The 12259-nt window shown below is 41.6% G+C and overlaps 1 protein-coding gene across 3 annotated transcripts in view; it reads left to right on the top strand.

Annotated features, from left to right (window-relative positions):
• The first annotated feature begins 291 nt into the window (after window positions 1–291).
• LOC126414581 (parathyroid hormone/parathyroid hormone-related peptide receptor-like) overlaps window positions 292–12259 on the top strand; it is a 776049-nt gene continuing 764081 nt past the window's right edge. For all 3 annotated transcript variants that reach the window (XM_050083357.1, XM_050083363.1, XM_050083361.1), the window contains exon 1: window positions 292–424. The gene's annotated coding sequence lies outside the window, so the exon portion shown is untranslated. The remainder of the gene's footprint in view (window positions 425–12259) is intronic.

Consider the following 12259-nt stretch of genomic DNA (forward strand, 5'->3'; position numbering starts at 1 on the left):
TCAAATTTATACTGGCTTTTTGATCACCCGGTATGTTTAACCACATTGTTCTCGCAGTGCTTCCGTAATTGTGTCCAGTGCTTGTATACTTTTCCACACACAAAGTGTTCGACGGTTTTCAAGGTTATTAACATTACAAGTCAGAGGACGGTTCCTCGGCGTGTCTCGGCATGCAGTGGCCGGCGTGTGCTGCACGGAGGCGCGACCGGAGCCTCCTTGGCCGCCGGTGTCGCGCGTGCGCGCTGAGCCACTGGCTGTGGCGGTCTGCGCGGCGTCCGCCCGTGGCGGCTGCAGGCGGCAGGCGTCGCTGCGACTCGCTGGCGTTCGGGTCGGCTCTCCTCCGTTCGGACTCTCGCAGTAGCGGCGGCGGACGGCGATCCGGCGAGCGACATCGCGCGCGCGGCGACGGCGGCGGACTGCCCAGGTGAGTACCGTACAGCCCCTGGACTGCTCCGCTACCTGCTTCACAGAAACACCTCGCGACTTGCTTGTGCTGCTATTTGCACTTGTGTCTTCCGTTGTACAGTTATCTATATCTCTGCGTAGTCTTATCGAGAGCGGATACGCCCCTTTTACACTACTCTGCACGGCACCAACGGTCTCCCATGTTACAACTGCTTTACGACTTACGTTCGCGTTGCGATTTTTTTGCTTGTTGTCACACACATAACAAATGATTGAATTGAATCTTTGCATTCAGCTTCATTTCCGTATGCTAGGCAGTTGTGCTGACCTATAGGGTCAGTTTTACTTTCGTTAACAGAAGTGCTGATCATCTTGTCTTGACTTTCTAAATCTCTGTTTGCGTTGTAATTTACGCAGAAATACACAGAAAATTGAAATTGTTTTAACAATTTACGTACTTAAGGCTTACTCCGTTATCAACAATATTTAAGTGCAGTGTTTTTCATTTTTCCAGTTTAGGTGCACAGTTTCACTTTATTAAGTGGACGTATGGTTTTCCATACATACTACGAATCAAATTAAGAAAGATACATATAGAGGCAACAAGAGGAAATTCAATTAGGCTATGGCTACGAAGCGTGCGTAAGTCTTTACAGTTTTCTTATAAATCATAATGACATAACGCTGTCTCATTTTCAGTCAAACGTGACTTTAATGAGCGGTATGTTTATTCTTATCTGCTCGACTGTAGTTTACTGTAGCAGGCATTTCCGTCCGTGTGCCAAACCTGTCTTATTTCTAACAGTGCTGTTCTCTTTCCGGATAAATCTGGTGTAAGGGAAATTCCTATGCTTTCTGCAACTTTTTCTTATCAATCATTTTTGTTCGTGTGCAATTAAACCATTGTTCCCGATCTACTTATAACCCAGCGGAGTTGTTTATAGAGATCAGTTCTAAGGCTTCTTACAAATCTTAAGCACTGTCTTTTGACTAAATAAAACTGAAAAATGTAGCAGTATATTTATCAATCTGTATCAGATTAGTTTGGTGATCATTAGTGATGCTTAGAAATTGGTAATCCATAATTGTTCGGTTGACCACCTCTTTCTAACCAATGGTCCAGAAAACAACTGACTCAGACATTCCAAAACAACATTAGCAGCGTTTGTTTTACAGTCGCTTTTCTGCGACATTCCTTGGACGCCATAAATTTTTCGAGTTACTATTGCAGGTTTATTGATAATGAAAAAGTGTAAGAGTTGAAGATTATAAAAATTCGGTATTATTCCTTAACTGTTTTTCTGGTGTTGGACTGTGAATCGTGAATGCCTGAAGAATGTACCAGACTGTATCTAACATGACAGCCATGTAATTTCAACCCCAATTATACAGGGTACTTCAAGAACAGTTGAAAATGTTTTCAGAAGGTGGTAATATAGTCTAAACCGAATAAAACATTTCTAACAGCATGTGCCCACTATTTAATGGTTACAGAGATACATATGTTACACTGTAATACAAACCAATACTCGCAAATGGTATTAAGCAAAGGCAAATGATTCAGTCCGAAGATGCTTTTCATAAATTAATAAAATATTTGATATCCCTCCTGAAACAGTTTCTGTGTATATGGACTAGCCGCAAGTGTTTTTCGGTATTGATTTACACTTGCGGTTTTTTTAGTGAAATAGCTATACTGCATCGTCTGTGTATTTCAAACGTATTACGAATGTAGATTATTATATACCGTATCGTAAGTTATGGATTGACAAATTAGGATCTTTGCCTTCTAGCAGTTGTAAGTATACTGTACAGCCACAAATGTTTCGCCGCACTGATTAACGTACATATATAGCAGAGAGTGAAGTGATGAAATTGTCTTTGAGTGAAAGGCCTCAGCTGATTTTGATACAAAATTACAGCGATGTTGATTTATATTCAAAACATGCAGTTATGAGTCACAATCTGACAGTTTCCCCTACGATATCTGCGGAGGATAGTTCGCAAACTGCAGAACTTTCGGTATCCTGGCATTTCAGTGATATTTCCATAACTTACAAAGATCAGGTGTTCCGAAGAACTGAATTTTCAATGACTCAGCAACTCTCGCCAACTAATTTACTTTGAGGATCTTGTCCCTCTCCTATAATGATATTCCATAAACTTAGTTGTAAGTTAGCTACTATACTGTAAAATATCTAGTGTACTTCATTACTGCCATACACGAATATGGAGTTCACAGATTTTAGTCACATACGGAACAGACATTCTCTGAATTACAAAATTTTTTTGTGCCACCTATAAAATTCAGTTCTTAACGCATGACACCTTTTGAAATTTACCAATTCACTTATTTCAAAAACGGTAATTTCTGAGTGTAGCCCCATACCCCACTCCTCAAGGGTGAGTTAATCGTTAAGGTTGCATGAGCGGGAAAGTTTGAAAACTGAAATTTCAGACGACTTTCTGTCCGATGAGTTGTATCTCATTGTTCTATGGCTTTCTTTGGTGATACCCAAGTGAATCGGTTTGGTATATGGAATCTTTTCTCGCATGTCATTTGTTGTGTTGCAACTACAGTTATGTATCACAAATAACAAGGGCATGCACAATATTTTATGGAAAATGTACTTGCTCTTGCGCTGTTCTAAATAAATTACTTGTCAGGAAAGACACTTATTTTCCTTTCGAGTTGTGAGAAATACCCGCAATATTGTTTTTGCTTTAATGAATTTCCGCTCCACTATTTCGAATGACAGTCCAAGCACTAGTGCCGCTCAATTTAATCAGAAAAAAATGAAATGTTTGTTTCGGACAACACGGCAATCACAGAAGCAGCTAAGTCTTGGACCAAAATAAGATACATTTACCGGACGGTCGATATTGAATGTCCTAATGTGGAAACCAAGAACGAAACAACATTTATTCAAACGCGATGTGACGCCGAATGTGAAAGAAAATGAGTTAGAAGAAATAAAAAGAGAGAAAGCAGTAATGTATATGTTATCTTTTGTAGTAATAAATGTATCGCTTTTTATTTCAGTCTGAAGTTCTGAGGAGTGCGTTGATTGTATGTCCACGGGCTCTAGACGTCTTTTTGTAGCTGATGTTTACATTTTGTGGCTACAGCGATATCTTGTTCTTGTTTATACAGTATTATAAAACGTGAAGTTTTTAATGAATACAATGATAACAGTATTTTTGGAAACATTACACGGGCTACGTCATCTCGATTTAAACAATCTTTTCTGCATTCTGCCTCAGAAATAAGTCGTCAGCATCTGAATCACACGTTGGTGACGTATGGTATTTCAAAGTATTAGTAATGAAAACTATACTCTCCTAATTTTGATCGAAGAAGGTATAGGACCATATGTAAATAATACATGCTTGCTACCATTAAAGGTTGTACTAAGTTAAATCGTTGCTGTAGATGGGTACATAGGGCAGCAACTAGTCTCAAATTGCTTGTTTTACACGATTTGTTATATTAACTGTGTACTTCTTATTCTGTGTGCGTTATATATGTATAACTACTCAAACCTAACTAACCTAAGGGCATCACACACATCCATGCCCGAGGCAGGATTCGAATCTGCGACCGTAGCAGTCGCCCTGTTCCGGACTGAAGCGCGTAGAACCGCTCGGCCACCGCGGCCGGCCGAATACGATATTAACATAGCAGTAGATAACAATTAGTCTATGATATTATGATAGACCAGATGATGTGCGAAACGCCGAAACGCTTAGTTCAATGGGAAAGTAAAAGATAAAAAGCATAAATAGTAAATTATATGTGGCCCTACATTTTGATCATGAGATAGCGTGGATCACAATAAAGGTCTTTCTCAATATGTAAAAATCAAAACAGGCTACGATTGCAAATATTTGTATTATTGAATAAAACAAATACGAGTACTTGCGATTTACATGTTGTCAAACTTTGGACCTCTGTTACCTTCAAAGTGACCATGCGAGTCTCTATGAAGATTTTTTTTTCTCTTCACCCATATTTTGTTCAAAGATATTTGCAAATAATTTTTGATATTAATCTTTAAAATATACGCTTAAATGCCTACAAAAATATTGGCTGAAGACACGTTTATTACGACCGTGTTATATAAAATAACATATATATGTTATTTCTACATAGACTGTTGATCTATGATGCAAACTGAAATAGATTCCCAGTAAGACTGAACCGTCACCAACAGGCGTTTGCCATTTTGCGCAAACTTTGTCACGTTTTCTTACTACCAGATATGCACAGGAGGATTCAGAGTTCTGTCAATCATAAAGCCTCAGGCTGCACGTACGCTACAGTCTGGAACCGCGCGACCGCTACGGTCGCAGGTTCGAATGCTACCTCGGGCATGGATGTGTGTGATGTCCTTAGGTTAGTTAGGTTTAAGTAGTTCTAGGAGACTGATGACCTCAGAAGTTAAATCCCACAGTGCTCAGAGCTGACCCCCCCCCACCCCCCACCTTTTTTTTTTCCTGACATAACAAAGACCGTGTCTCCATCCTCTGATAAACAGCTCACACAGTGTTCGACTTTCCGGCTCTAGGAAAGAGGTCAGTAACATTCCAGTTTGTACTACCGTATTGTGTAAAATACATACATACAGCAAACACAATACGGAAGGTGCTGTTCGCGTGCGTCTACCGCTTATGATTAGCTCATTGACTACAAATGTGAACTCCTTTACGGTCACTCCAAAGAATTACCGCGCCGAGTGTCGGCTTGGTTTGCACTGATAGTACATGTTTTCTCAGTGTCTTTTCCCTGACGGAAAATATGTCAATTAAAGAACCGTCAGAAGACGTCTATAGCATTAATGAATGCTTGTGAGAACAGTGATGAAGCATTTCAGGGTTTCAGGGGATACTCTCGCACGGCGTAATAAATGAAATTGTTTGATATATGACTCAGTCACACATTAATTACCGGCAACCTTTAAGCAACTCATTATGCTGAACAGCTGCACTGCTTCTCGAAGGGAAATTTATCTTCCGTCACTCATAAATACCGAGATTTGTTAATTTGTTTCCGTCCAGTTTTTAATTAAAATATAACTCAGTATTCAAAGAGAGCCTGCTTGTTCGCTGACAGTTCTTTTTCTCATAGGGCTATTAAACCTTAGGTGAAGCTCTGTTTCCTTTCGAAGAGATAAAGATGCAAACTTGTATTTACTATTCAGTGAAATACGAGGCTGTGATTTTGTGTTACGGAACGTGATTTCTTAGTTTCATACGATATCTACGTCATTTTCCAACAGTATTTTTATATAGAAATTCAAATCTGTGATTTACAGAATCCATGACATTGCCTGAACTCTCACAGAAGCAAGGCATTAATTTGAAGCAATGTGATGGCAATGCACACACTGAGCGGTCACTGCACCTACCAAGTACTGCGATGACAAGATTCATCATTATTCTTACAAGAATAAATTAAAAACATATATATCTGGTTAGTACACAGTGTAATATGGGGTTTCTATGACACATATTCACTGTAAAAAAGTGGGACATTTGATTTGATGGACTCTGAATTTCGAACACCGATCTTTCCAAATTTCAGAAATATTAAATGGGATTAGTCTTATATCAAGTAGCTACAAAATTATATACGTTCACACTTTGAATATTACATAAAATGAGTGGGTGCTTGCAATTAATTTACTTCACCTGAGAATTTTCATTTTTTTCGCACAAAATTTTTCGTCTTGACCCGCACTTTATTATTTCGAATTTTAGTGGCTCGTTTAGGCTAACTGCCACCAACGGATCTGTGTAAAAGAAAAAGTATAAACTTAGGATACGTATGTGAATGAATACAGGCGGCGACAGTCACGGGTAAGAAGATAAATTGTTTAACAGCAATCAGGTGACGCTCAGAGTGCAGCAACACGTAATAATGCATATGAAACCCACAATTTGAGATACGTCAGTCATGGACTGTGCGGCTGATCCCGGTGGAGGTTCGAGGCCTCCCTCGCGCATGGGTGTGTGTGTTTGTCCCTAGGATAATTTAGGTTAAGTAGTGTGTAAGCTTAGGGACTGATGACCTTAGCAGTTAAGTCCCATAAGATTTCACACACACACATCTTTTGAGATAGGTACATAACTTAAACAACAAAAAGTACCACTTTTAGTTGGACACCTAAGTTGTATGTGTAGCGCAACTTCCCAATAGCACAGGAAAGGTTCAGTTAAGGAAAGGACTAGACCACAATATTCAAACATGATTGACATTATTACAATATAACCATCAGAGCAAGTTTCATCCCTTGGTACTTATTAAAAAAAAGACACACAGAGCATAACATTTTAACACAAAGTTTCTCATAAAAACATTACTTTAATTAAACATAGAAATCTCTAAAATAAATTGAAGCTGACAAGTAAATGACTTAAGAGTTATCTTCTGCAATAGTTCAATACAGGATCACTAAACAACATTAGACAAACTCGTGGTTTTAAAATTAAACCACTATCACGCAACTACAAATGCATCAAGAGATAACGGTCATAACTGGAGGCGTATACTTGAAGCAGGATTACACAGCTTTCCTTTCATTGTACATGAACTGTCCGCAGCTCGTGGCCGTGCGGTAGCGTTCTCGCTTCCCGCGCCCGGGTTCCCGGGTTCGATTCCCGGCGGGGTCAAGGATTTTCTCTGCCTCGTGATGACTGGGTGTTGTGTGTTGTCCTTAGGTTAGTTAGGTTTAAGTAGTTCTAAGTTCTAGGGGACTGATGACCATAGATGTTAAGTCCCATAGTGCTCAGAGCCATTTGAACCATTTTATACATGAACTGCCGCTCTTCGTACGAGCCCTTTTACTCTCCAACAGTCAACAGGCCCAGCTCACCTGTATCCTCAGGCAGGTTGTTGTACACTCTGGAGAGAACACAAAGTAACAACACCAGCTTCTGAAATATACAGACAGATGGTGTTAATTCAACAAGCATCAAAAACATGTGCATATGTGCTTCAGGGAGTACAGGCCAGACCATAATGACAATTTAAACTATGGCCTGGAAAACTTCAAGCATCCAGTTGGTCCAGTAAATAAAAAAAAATAACCGCACTTGATAAACCATCTAAACACGGGAATTTCACTGCTAAGGAAATCGTTCAGGACTGGCAGTTGGGAATACCTATAGCACAGATTGAAGTAGCTGACGAGAATCTTGAATGAGGCAAGAAGAGGCAGCAATACATTAAATGACGTTGTTACCACAGTTCATGGGCCTAAATTTTGCACACACACAAAAAAAAAAAAAAAAAAAAAAAAAAAACTGGCTCCAATGCCGTCATGAGCAGAATCAAGGCTGCCCACTCAGAGTCTCGTCAACCAGTGAACGTCAGAATCACCAGGACCATCAGCCTCAGTTCTACGGGTTGCCAGCTTATATTGCCGCCTTGCGTGCTTCCAAACACAGTGCATGCGCGACTCACGCCTCCTAGCGGCTCCGTTTTCACTCTCGCTTTTCGTGCCTCGCCTCAGGCGCTAACGAAATAGGCAAACTTTACGCCAGACGAGATCGTTAACCGCTAGGTCGATGTGCACACATCAGTATGTATAAACTGAGATGTCTCTTTAGACATCATGTACCTCTATTAAGCATGGAATAGAATACTGAGATCATTTAGTATTGTCGACTGTCGAGATTCCTATAATGCCTCACACTGTTTTGTGGCGTTCAGTATTGAGATGACACCCAGTATGTGTAATGTATTCTAGACAACGCTCTCTTCTCACAAGTCTTTGGTCTTGCTACAAAATTTCATATTGTTACGTTGTCACATATACATAACGTGTCGTACATAGTGATTACACTGAACTTCAATGAAGTCCTCTGGACGACAGTAGACTGTAGGACAAGTCATCTCAAGTATTTGTTTTCTTGATGGTCTGAAGTTTCTTTAAAAGGTGTAAATACTTCCACGTAGCCTGTCATCTCGGCGCAAATGCACTGGTGCGGCAAAAGTCAAGGGAAACCTCCTAATATCGCGTCGTACCTCCTTTTGCCCAACGTAGTGGAGAAACTCGACGTGACATGGACACAAAAAGTCGTTGGAAGTCCCGTGCAGAAATACTGAGCCATAATACCTCTGTAGTCGTCCATAATTGTGGAAGTGTAGCCGACGGATAAAAGTTCGATGGGACTCGTTCCGGGCAATCTCGGTGGCCACGTCATTCACTCGATTTGCCCAGAACGTTCTTTAAACAAATTGCAACACTTTAGTCCCGTGATATGAGATCATTGTTTGGGAATATGAATACTATGAAAGGCTGCGAATGGTCTCCAAGAAGCCGAAATATTACCGTCACTAACCAATGATTGGTTCAGTTGGACCAGAAGATCCAATCCGTTTCAGGTAAACACAGCCCACACCTTTATGGACGCACCCACAAGCTTGAAAGGACAATCTGGGTCCATGGCTTCGCAGGGCCTGCGCCACACTCGAACCTTACCATCAGATCTTAGCAACTGAAGCCGGGACTCATCTGACAGGCCACGGTTTTCTTGTCGTGTAGGGTCCAACTGTTATGGTCACGAGCCCAGGAGTGCCGCTGCAGGCGATGCCGTGCTGTTAGCAAAGGAAGTCGCGTCGGGCGTCTGCTGCCATGGTCCATTAACGCCAAATTTCACCACGCTGCCGTAGTGGGTTCCTTTATCGTACTTTCTACGGTGATTCCTGCAGTTATTTCACGGACTGTTGCTTTTCTACTAGCGCTGACAACTCTATGCAAAGGCCGCTGCTCTTGAACTGAGGGCCGTCGCCCAGTGCGATGTCCATGGTGAGAGGTAATGCTCGAAATTTGGTATTCTCGAGACACTCTTGACACTGTGGGTCTCGGAATACTGAATTCCCTAACGATTTCAGAATGGAATATCCCAGGCATTTATCTCCAATTACCACTCCGCGTTCAAAGTCAGTTAAATACCCGAAATTAATGGAAAGACCTTATTGGTACCAGGAACTGCTCTCACTACTTGTTAAGTCTTCAAGTCTTAACATCCCGGATGGCCTTGTGTGTTAACGATCCGCTTACAGGACACAGGGATGCGAACCTGGCTCGCCTGGTGGTGTAACGACGAGGGTCGTTGAGTCGGCCAGTCTGGATTTGGCTTGGCTCTGAGCACTATGGGACTTAACGTCTTAGGTCATCAGTCCCCCAGAACTTAGAACTACTTAAACCTAACTAACCTAAGGACACCACACACATCCATGCCCGAGGCAGGATTTGAACCTGCGACCGTAGCAGTCCCGCGGTTCCGGACTGTAGCGCCTAGAACCGCACGGCCACCACGGCCGGCAGTCTGGATTTGGTTTCTAGCCTGTTTGACACATCCTATTAAATGAGTATCAGGCTGGTGCCCATGTTCCATCTCAGCTATACGCTAAGCAAACTTCTAGAACCCGTTCTCACGTTGGCACATAGGATAATGAGGGCAGACATATGGGGTAGACAGATTCCATCTGTGGATGGGGTGGGGATGAAGACGCTGATGACCTTAAATCTTTAGTCTCTTCAAACTGTTAATCATCATATTTATCTTAGTCCTCATTGTTGTGACCGGTTTGATGTGACCGGCCACAAATTCCTCTATTGTGCTATTCATCTCAGAGTAGCACTTGCAACTTACGTACTCAGTCTGCTGGATGTAGCCTAATCTCTGTCTTCCCCTACAGTTTCTATCCTTTTTAGCTCCCTCTGGTACCATGGAAGTTATTCCGTGATGTCGTAACAGATACCCTACCATTCCGTACCTTCTTCTTGTTTGTGTTTTCTATGCATTCCTTTCCTCGACGATTCTGAGGAGAACTTTCTTATTCTTTATCTTACCCGTCCACCTAAGTTTGAACATCATTGGCGTCTGTTTCGGTTTTCGCTGAGTCCACGTCTGACTGCCATACAATACTGTGTATTAATAGTACATTCTTAGAAACTTCTTCTTGAAATTAAGACCTATATTCGGTACTAGTAGACTTCTCTCAGCTAGGGATGCCCTTTTTGCCACTGCTAATCCGTTTTTTTTATGTCCTCCTTGCTCTGTTCGTCATGGATTATTTTGCTGCGCAGGTAGCAGAATTCCTTAACTTCATCTTCTTCGTGATCACTAACTATGATGTCAACTTTCTCACTGTTGTCATTTTTGCTACATCTTATTACTTACGTCTTTCTTCGATTGAGTCTCAGTCTATATTCTGTATTCAGTAGACTGTTCATTCCATTCAACAGCTCCTTTGATTCTTCTTAACTTTCACTGAGGATAGCAATACCACCAGGCGAGTTTTAACATTGATATACTTTCACCTTGAGTTTTAATCCCACTCTTGAAATTGTCTTTCTTCATTACTTCTTCGGCGTATAGATTGAAAACCATGGGCGCAAGACTACATCTCTGCCTTACACTCTTTTTAATCTGTGCACATCGTTCTTGGTCTCCCCCTCTTACTGTTCCCTCTTGTGCATGTTGTATATCTTCGTCATTCCCTACAGCTTACCCCTATTTTCCTGAGGATATATAACATCTTGCACAATTTGATAGTGTTCAACGCTTTTTCTGTGTCGAGAAATCCTACGACAGTGTCTTGATTTTTCGTCAGCCTTGCAGTAGCAGCAGATTAACACCTATAATGTACATGAATGAAAATCACCAACAGCAGCACTGAAACATTGTCAGTACAAATACCGAAGGCCTGACAATACTTCGAATCAACTCATTCCAAAACAATGTGCGAGCTCGGCTTCCTCAACTGTTTTGATCTTCAGTGAAACTATATCGCGGATGTCAGCGCTCTATCATGATTTTTTGGATCAAAGTTTCGGCAGCAGTGGCTGCTGGCTGTCAAATGATGAACACTTTAAAACAAGGTTTAGATAAACATCAGAAAGTTAGGGACTCTTATATTTTGGAGATCACTGCAAAATGAAGAGGTGAATTATTTCGCAGGAGACTTTTTTTATGAAGTGTCAATATGATGTCACTGTATTTTTTTATATCCTAGTATTTACGAATTTTATTTCAAGTCATCTTAAGTTGTACGCGTGAGCAATTTGCATAAAGAAGTTTTCGGTTTACTTGACCCGTCAGAGTCTAGCAAAATTCCAAGCTTCCGATGGTTGCCTCCATCATTGTTGTCAGGGGCTAACCTAACTGTCGTGAACTGGCGAGGCTTCCACTTTCGTAGGCATCTGATTGGCTGTATTACGTCGCGATGACAACGAGGAAAGGTGCCTAGTATGGACGCAGAGGACGCCACCTATGTACGCGCCATTTCTGTATTGTCATCATGAGGTATCCAGCCAATCAGATGTCGTTCAAATGGTTCAAATGGCTCTGAGCACTATGGGACTTAACATCTATGGTCATCAGTCCCCTAGAACTTAGAACTACTTAAACCTAACTAACCTAAGGACATCACACAACACCCAGCCATCACGAGGCAGAGAAAATCCCTGACCCCGCCGGGAATCGAACCCGGGAACCCGGGCGTGGGAAGTCAGATGCCGTCCTGCGGCTATAAAGTGGAAGCCTCACCAGTTCCGAAAGTGAGTTTTTAGCCAATGATGATGAGGATGGGGGCAATCATCGAAAACTTGGAAATTTATCCGAATTTGACGCGGCAAGTAAACGGAAAACTTTTTTTACAAGGACTCCGTCGCGAAAAGCTTCGTAGCTGTATGCGGTTTGCTCGTAAATCTCCTGGCGGCAAGCGCTCCCCACGTTCTGCAGGCAAGCAGCAATAGGATTCACTACAAGGTCACAGAAACTATACATCCATAACCTTAATTTAGCTAGCGTTGCAGTATAGTACACATCTTCATGTTAT

Source organism: Schistocerca serialis, chromosome 1 (genome assembly GCF_023864345.2).
Source record: "Schistocerca serialis cubense isolate TAMUIC-IGC-003099 chromosome 1, iqSchSeri2.2, whole genome shotgun sequence".
NCBI lineage: Eukaryota > Metazoa > Arthropoda > Insecta > Orthoptera > Acrididae > Schistocerca > Schistocerca serialis.